Genomic DNA, 7,897 nt, shown 5'->3' on the forward strand with positions numbered 1-7,897 from the left:
GGAAGTAGGTACAATCAAAGAACAAATGAACTTCAAAGAATCAATAAAATCGATAGCTTCAATTTGACCTCTAAGAATCAATGAATCCAAAAATAATTGATTGAAATGCAATTGCTTGAATCATCTACCGTTCCAATTGAGAAGTATACAACTTCAGAGTCAATCAACTCTACCTTGAATCAAATACTAGAAATTGCGATTTATCGAATAAGATAAGAAAGAGAGGACTCTATGAACGATTACAATACATAATCGATTCAGATGAACTCAAAAAGATTATATGAGTGGAATCAAAAAATCAATCAGTTAAAGAACAAAACCCTAAAAATATTGAGAGAGAGAAGACTGATTAACACGTAACATGAAGAAGAATCAACTACCATATCGTAACCTTACGCTCTGATACCAACTTGTTAGGAATCTATAAGAATATGAGAAAGAGTAGAAAGAATGGAATATAGAAATCTTATTTCATGTAATGAGTTAATCAGGAACTCTCTCATTTATTTATAAAAACATATAATCCATCAAAAAATGAAAAAACTACCCTTGTTTGTTAAAGTAAAATATTAAACTAACAATGTTACATTAAATTAATTGTTTTGAATGAAAAAAAAACTTATTACATAGTTGTATTAATTTAATGATGTTAACACAAGAATAACAACTTAATTACTAACAACTACAAAACAAACTCGATTGAATTTGATGATCAACATAACAATCTAAATACAATTGTTAATTTTAGATACTTGTTACTAGTTAAGTAACACTTTCATCACATAAATAAAACATAAGCAACATATCAACATAAAGAACATCATTCTCAAGATGAATCCCATTGGAAATAGAATGATTTTTAAGGATTAATATATAAAATGTGATTGGTGGATTCCATAGGGAAAATGTGCTTACCGGTAAATACTTAGAAGTGATGAGATATGTACTAATAACATACCAATGTATTAATGTTGACCAGGAAGAATGAAGATATTAGTTTTCATTCTTATTAAGTCAATATGTTTTGTTGAATAACTCAATAGGTTGAATAAGAATTATCAAGTCACAAAAAACACCAATTCAAGACGAGGAGGTGTTTTGTGAAGTTGTTAGCATATCAAAAAAACAAGTTAAGTACTTCAGACAAAAGACAAATGAACATAGGTAAAACACACATATTAAAACTTATGAAAAACTGTAATTGAAAAAATGAAGACTAAACAAGATATTTAACATGGTTTGGCCATTAATCTATGTTCACGAATGAGAGATAGATAGATAGATAGAGAGAGAGAGAGATTTATTAACTTTCAAGAACAATTATAATGAATCTCAAGGTTTCACCTAACTTAAGCTCTCAAAACGATATATATATATATATATATATATATATATATATATATATATATATATATATATATATATATATATATATATATATATATATATAGATATATATCTTGCTTATAAGCTGCTATAATTGATGTGCTATCAACGTCACAATGAATGTTCTCTTGAAATTTGTGCACTAACAAACACATGTATCTGCATAAGGAATAATGACGCGGATATGTTCTTATTTATAAGCAAACATGGGAATCCTAATTCTAACTGGTCAGACCCATCTATAATAACCCCAAGAAGGGGATGCCCTAATTGTCAACCAATCACAGAACGTCACGAAAGTGCTTTTAGAACCTTCAACCTAGAGAGATGTGCATGGCGACCTAGCATTCATACAGGACCTTGATGGGCCCGGTGCTTATATAACCATCTATTAGAATATTAGGAACGAATAGATTCTAATCAATAAATTCCATGGAAGATAATATCGAATAAAATGAATACACAAGAGTAAATAAGATTGAAGATTTCATTAAATAGCAAAGAACAGCTCGATAGATGAAAGAACTAATTTCCAAAAATACTCTCTCTAACGAATGATCAAATATATGAAATACAAAAAACCAATTCGCATATGAAAAGTAAAGACTAAACAATACATTACTTGCAAATCCTTTTGCATACAGATTTGACACAATCTATACATTCTGCGAGACCTAACAATCTCCCTCTTTGTGTCGAGTTGCGAAAGTAGTCTTCACTTTTGGTTCATCAAAAACCTTTGGAATCATCCCCATAAGAACCATGCGAACAATCATCCACCACTTTAACATATCTAAAACATAGTTCACGTCATTTATGGTGTCCAACATGCATACTTGAAAGAACATTTGAATGAGTTTCAGAAAGGAACAAATATTTTCCTCGTAAGTCAATCATACTATTTTGCAGAACACCGTTCTCATTTTGCATAAAACCAGACATGTGATTTTCCAATCCTTTAGGTTGTGAGAATGGCTTCAGAATAGGCACTCACTTCAAAACAACTGCAATCTCCACAGCCATCTTGGAGATTTCTTAAATATATGCTCTGATCATTCTTTTCAAGTATTGACTAATAGGCGTATGCTTAACCTGGTCTTTGGAAAAATGTTGAACATAATAATTCAATAATATGGATTTATCAGAGCAAGATATACAAATGTAAAATCAAACAACTCATGATTAACTCCTCTGCGAACCTTGAAAACAACATTCGTAAACATATCAAGTTTAAATGGTTTTCTAAACTTCAATCCAAATTTCCTCCTCAAGGTCCAAATATAATGTTGAGGCTTTAAATCACTCACATAAAACTTGAACAATTTCTTATTCAATGAAGTACTACTCATCGGAGCTTTCATGATTTGATCAAACCACAGAAACAAGAAAGCCTTTGCACTCATCGGAAAATCTAATTGGCTATCATGATCATTACTCACCAATATAGAAGTATTTGGTTCTAGCCAAAATATTTTCACATTCTTGATCACTTTCTCTTGCATTATCTCAACGGTCCCATCAGGATATAGTGCCTTTTTTGTAGCTTCAATTGCTTCTTTGTTTTGAATTTCGACATGTTGTTGATAAAGTTTGACTCAAAGAAAATTTAACTCATCAAGCTCTTTATCTCTTGCTGTGTGAGCCTCTTTGACAGCATCATCTTCTGTTGGATCCACTTCCATATTAGAAACAGTCTTAACATTTCCCTTGCTAGAGGCGACATTAAGCTTCTAAGAGACATTCTACGAAATCGTTTTCTGAGTATCTTCAAAAACCTTTTCCATTCTCTCCTTTAATGATTCTTTTTGAATAACAACTTTTTCTTGAAGTTTCAGGCTTATTAGTCATTTTTTGCACTTTATAGGGATTTTTCAGATTGATTGGCTCAGTGTTCAGAATTTCTTCATTTGTTTCTTCATTTATCGTAGCTTCTTTATCAACCCCCTCTCCCCTTGTTGCACAGTAGCCTTACTACTCAGAACACTAGAGAAGTTGAGCTGCGATAAAATAGGTTGTAACTTTGCATCAAGAATATGAGACATGTAATCAACATAAGGAGAATCTTTAGTTTCAACAATGTGATCCAAACATTGATTAATTTCAAAATGTTGGCCTTTCACAATCAAAAGTTCATCATCCATCTTCACATTGGAATGAACATTTTTCAAAAAAAATTTCATTGTTATAATCTTCGGAAGTTTGGAATGACAATTCGCCAGCTAATCATCTCCGCCAACAGAAAAATTACATCTAATAACGACTGTTGATAATCATTATATTCCCTTAGAAAACATGCGATTTAGATTTTTCAGTGGTTTGTAATCACCGATCCACCCTTTAATGTTGCAAAAAATTGAAATGGAGTCCATTGAAATTACGACCAGGATTTTCTTCATAAATATGCTTTTCATAACAAAAACTATGGGTAAGAATAGTTTCATCAAATCTTGGGTAGAATGATTAGAAACATTAACTAGAATTTATGAAATCTTGGTTCGGGTTGGTTTGACTTGAGACCTTAAGGTTTCCAAGTGAAAGTGTGTGAAAAGTGTAAGAGAAGTTGTTAGAAAAAAATTAGGCGTTGATAGGAATGTCATATATAGCATGGTGAAAATGATATATAATCATAAGTCCAGTCTTTGTGAAGTCGTGGCTCAGATTGTTTTATATCTGAAACCTTATGGACCCCGAGTGATGTGTGTGATTTTGCGAGAGAATTTAGATTTTGGAAAGTGGGTAAGCTTGGTGGTGCATCACGCAACCCATGGTGAAAGTAGGACGATCATCACACAAACTTTTATAACACTATATGTTTCAATTTGGTTTGACCCAAAACGTCATGGGTGTTATGTGAAATATAAGAACGGTATGGATGAAAGAAGTTGATGGAATGATGTTGATACACTGAAACATAGATCGTTTATGCCGTCAATTCATAGTGTCATGCTAAAATTTGTTAACAAATTCACCGTTAATTCATTGTGGTTATAAAATGAAACCTATGTTAAGTTTTGTGTATAATTAAGACATCATTGGTTTCAAGATTGGTTTAGGAGAGCCATAGTACCTCTTCTATAAGAACAAGTGACCAAGTAGTCATCTCTAAACTCCAAAACATGAGTAGAGAAAGGTAGCTCGATGATTTCTGTTCAGACAACCTATTGGGAAGAAATTATTAGAATAAGAAATTTTATTAAGGCTTCACAAACAGAGAATCTATGAGGCTTTGGAAAACATGATGCATCACGCTTCTACGGACACTTAACTAATCAATGGCATCGTGAAACATAAGTTCCCCACCAATTCCTTTGTTGTATACTAGAACAACAGGTGTTCATCGCCAATTCCTTAAAAACAAAAATCTTTTTGACTTTTCTGAAGTTTTTAAAGAACAAGAAAATATTTATGTATTATTCAAAAATTTAAGAAATGCAAAATATTTGTATTTTTGAAAATTTTGTAACTAAAGAAAAGTATTTTCGGATTTTTGAAATTTTTTAAGAAAAGCAAAATTCTAAGACTACGATAAGCCCCAACGGTACACAGATCATCACATATGAACAGTAACAAAAACTGTTAAACTACATACATGAATTCAATTACAACGAGTTGCGATGTGTCACAAGTCCTAGAAGGTGAAAATAATAAAAGAAAAATAAATGAGCAGTTACCTTGTGTAACAGACTGAGACGACTCGCAACCTCTTTCAAACAAAGAGTAACTACAAAAAGAAATTAAGCACGCTTTGATTTCGAAACTGAATTAGCTTCCATGATTCTAAGCCCTTGTAAAATCCAATTAAATATAACTTCAGGTAAGGCTCTTGTGAATATGTCAGCTATCTGATCAGCTGATATGACGAAGTGAACTTCCATATTTCCATCTACCACATGATCTTTTATAAAATGTTTTATTAACACAATATTCTTTGTCTATGAGTGTTGTACTGGAATATGACATATTCTAATTGCGCTTTCTGAATCATAGTACAGTGGAATCTTCTTCATACTAATTTCGTAATCTCGAAATTGACCCTAAATCCAAATAATTTGCGACGTGTAATAAGCAACATCAATATACTCAGCTTTAGCAATGGATAACGAAACACATGTTTGTTTCTTTGATTGCCAACTTATGAGCTTTCCATCTAGGAATTGACATCCACCTGATTTGGTTTTACGATCAATACTACAACCTCCAAAATCTGCATCAGAAAATGCCTATACAAAGAACCTAGTATTTGATGCATACCATAAACCAAGAGAAGTAGTTCTCCAAAGATATCTAAAAATATTATTCACTACAGTCATGTGAGGCTCTTGTGGATTTGCTTGATATCTCACATAATATCAAACAACAAACATTATGTCAGGTCTACTAGATGTTAAATAAAGCAAGGAACCAATGATCTATCGATATAATGTAAGATTGTTTGTTGGTTTTGTCTAGCCGATAAGTGTGCTTAGTTCTAAATGTCATTGGAACTTCCACCTTCATTTCTCCATTCATGCCAAATTTTGTAAGTAAGGACTTCGTGAAAGCTTACTGGTTTATGAAAATTCCCTCTTTGCTATCTCTAATATTCAATCCAAGGAAAAAGTTAATCGGGCCCATTGAGCTTATCTCAAATTTTGTCTCCTTTAATTTTCAGAATTCAACAGTCAACTTTGGATTTGTTGAACCGAAAATAAAAATGTTCACCATCTTTCTTGTGAATGAAAGTAGGGTCTAAAGAATGTTGTTTAAACTCATATTACTTAAGAAAAGGAGTAAGAGTTTCATACCATGCATAAGGAGCTTGCTTAATCTATATACAAATTTATCAAGAACATAAGAATGATCACAATATTTTTCATTAACAAAACTTGGTGGTTGCTCAAGATAAACCGTTTCTTCATGTTTTCCATTAAGAAATTCATACTTCACATCCATTTGGAAAACATAGAAGTTTTTGTGAGCCGCATATGGTAGAAAGATGTGAACCGACTCTAATCTCGCAACTGGTGCAAACATCTCTTCATAGTCTATGTCTTCTTCCTAAAAATATCCTTTAACTATGAGACGTTCATTGTTCCTTACAATGTTTCCTCCTTTATCCATCTTATTCATAAATACCCGTTTTTGACCAACTATAGATGAATTTGGAGGTGTCCGAATTATTCTCAAACCTTGTTTCTTTCAAATTCATTCAGCTCATCTTGCATAGCTTTCCCCAATCTTCATGATTAACAACAATTTTCATAGTTAGAGGTTCAATTTTAGATATAAATGAATGAAACATGCAAAATTCTTGATTTTTATTTAATAAAGTGTGTTTCTCCTTTTGTTGTGCTCATGTGAGAACAATGGTTGATGTTTTTCCTTTCCCTTGTGATTTCATATGATCTCTTTTCCATTTCGTTAATGGAGGATAATTCAAATCAGATTCCAAAATAACTTCATAATGAACTTCTTCAAATTCCAAATGATCATCATTATCGTTGTTTTCAAATCGCTCCCCCTGGCCATCAGCATCAAATGAAGATTCCCCCTGAAAATGATCATCATTAATTAAATTCTCCCCCTAGAAAAAATCATTATTTGGAATATTCTCCCCTGAATAAAAGTATCATCTGTTTGATTAGAAGATGAATTAAAGATATCTTTAGTGAATTTTACTTCAATAGTTTCCACACTGCCCCCCTTAATTGATGCATAACGAGAGCTAACTGTTGTGGAACGTTCTCCTTCAGGATGAACTTCAACATTTAAGATTGCTTCATCAGACAATTTCAACAACTCATCTTCTTGATTGTCTCTAGCATTCGATTCAGGGGAGATCACCTTTTTAGGTTCATCAAAAAGATTCAGAAAATCTTCATACAATCACATGAGAGCAATTGACTTTGAACATGATGAAGGAAAGATTTCTCTACATTGAACATCATTTTTCTTGAATGATTCGATGAACTTGTTATCAAATCAAACATAATAAGTTTATTCAGTCTTCTTAGATTTCTTGTTAAGTACTTTGTACGCTTTTGATTTGAAAGAAGAGCCCAAGAATATTGCTTTGTCAGCTTTGACATCAACCTTCTTGTGATTTTCCATTGAATTATAAAGAAAGCATCAGGAACCAAAAACATTAAAGATGTATTTGTTATGAATCGTATGTATGAAATGAATTTAGAGTATGAATCAAATAAGAGCACATAATCGTAAATAATTTATGTTTGGCTCAATATATTGCTTTTGAAGATATAGAGAAAAATAGAGTACAAGTAGCAGTGACTTCGAAAGATACTCTAACTCTAATATCTAACCCCTATTTATAGGGTTGACAAAAGCAAACACAAAATACATAAGGTCTTTAACATTCACGCTTCGACATTACAATATACCCTTACGGAAATAAACAATACTGTCTTTGATACTAACAAAAGACATAGGACACTTCGACACCTTACAACTATTTCGAACCCAACATTATCCCCCTTTGTAAGCAGTGTCGAATCCTAAGTCATCAAGATCT

Source organism: Lactuca virosa, chromosome 7, assembly GCF_052849685.1.
Source record: "Lactuca virosa cultivar CGN04683 chromosome 7, Lactuca_virosa_CGN04683_v6, whole genome shotgun sequence".
NCBI classification, from domain to species: domain Eukaryota; kingdom Viridiplantae; phylum Streptophyta; class Magnoliopsida; order Asterales; family Asteraceae; genus Lactuca; species Lactuca virosa.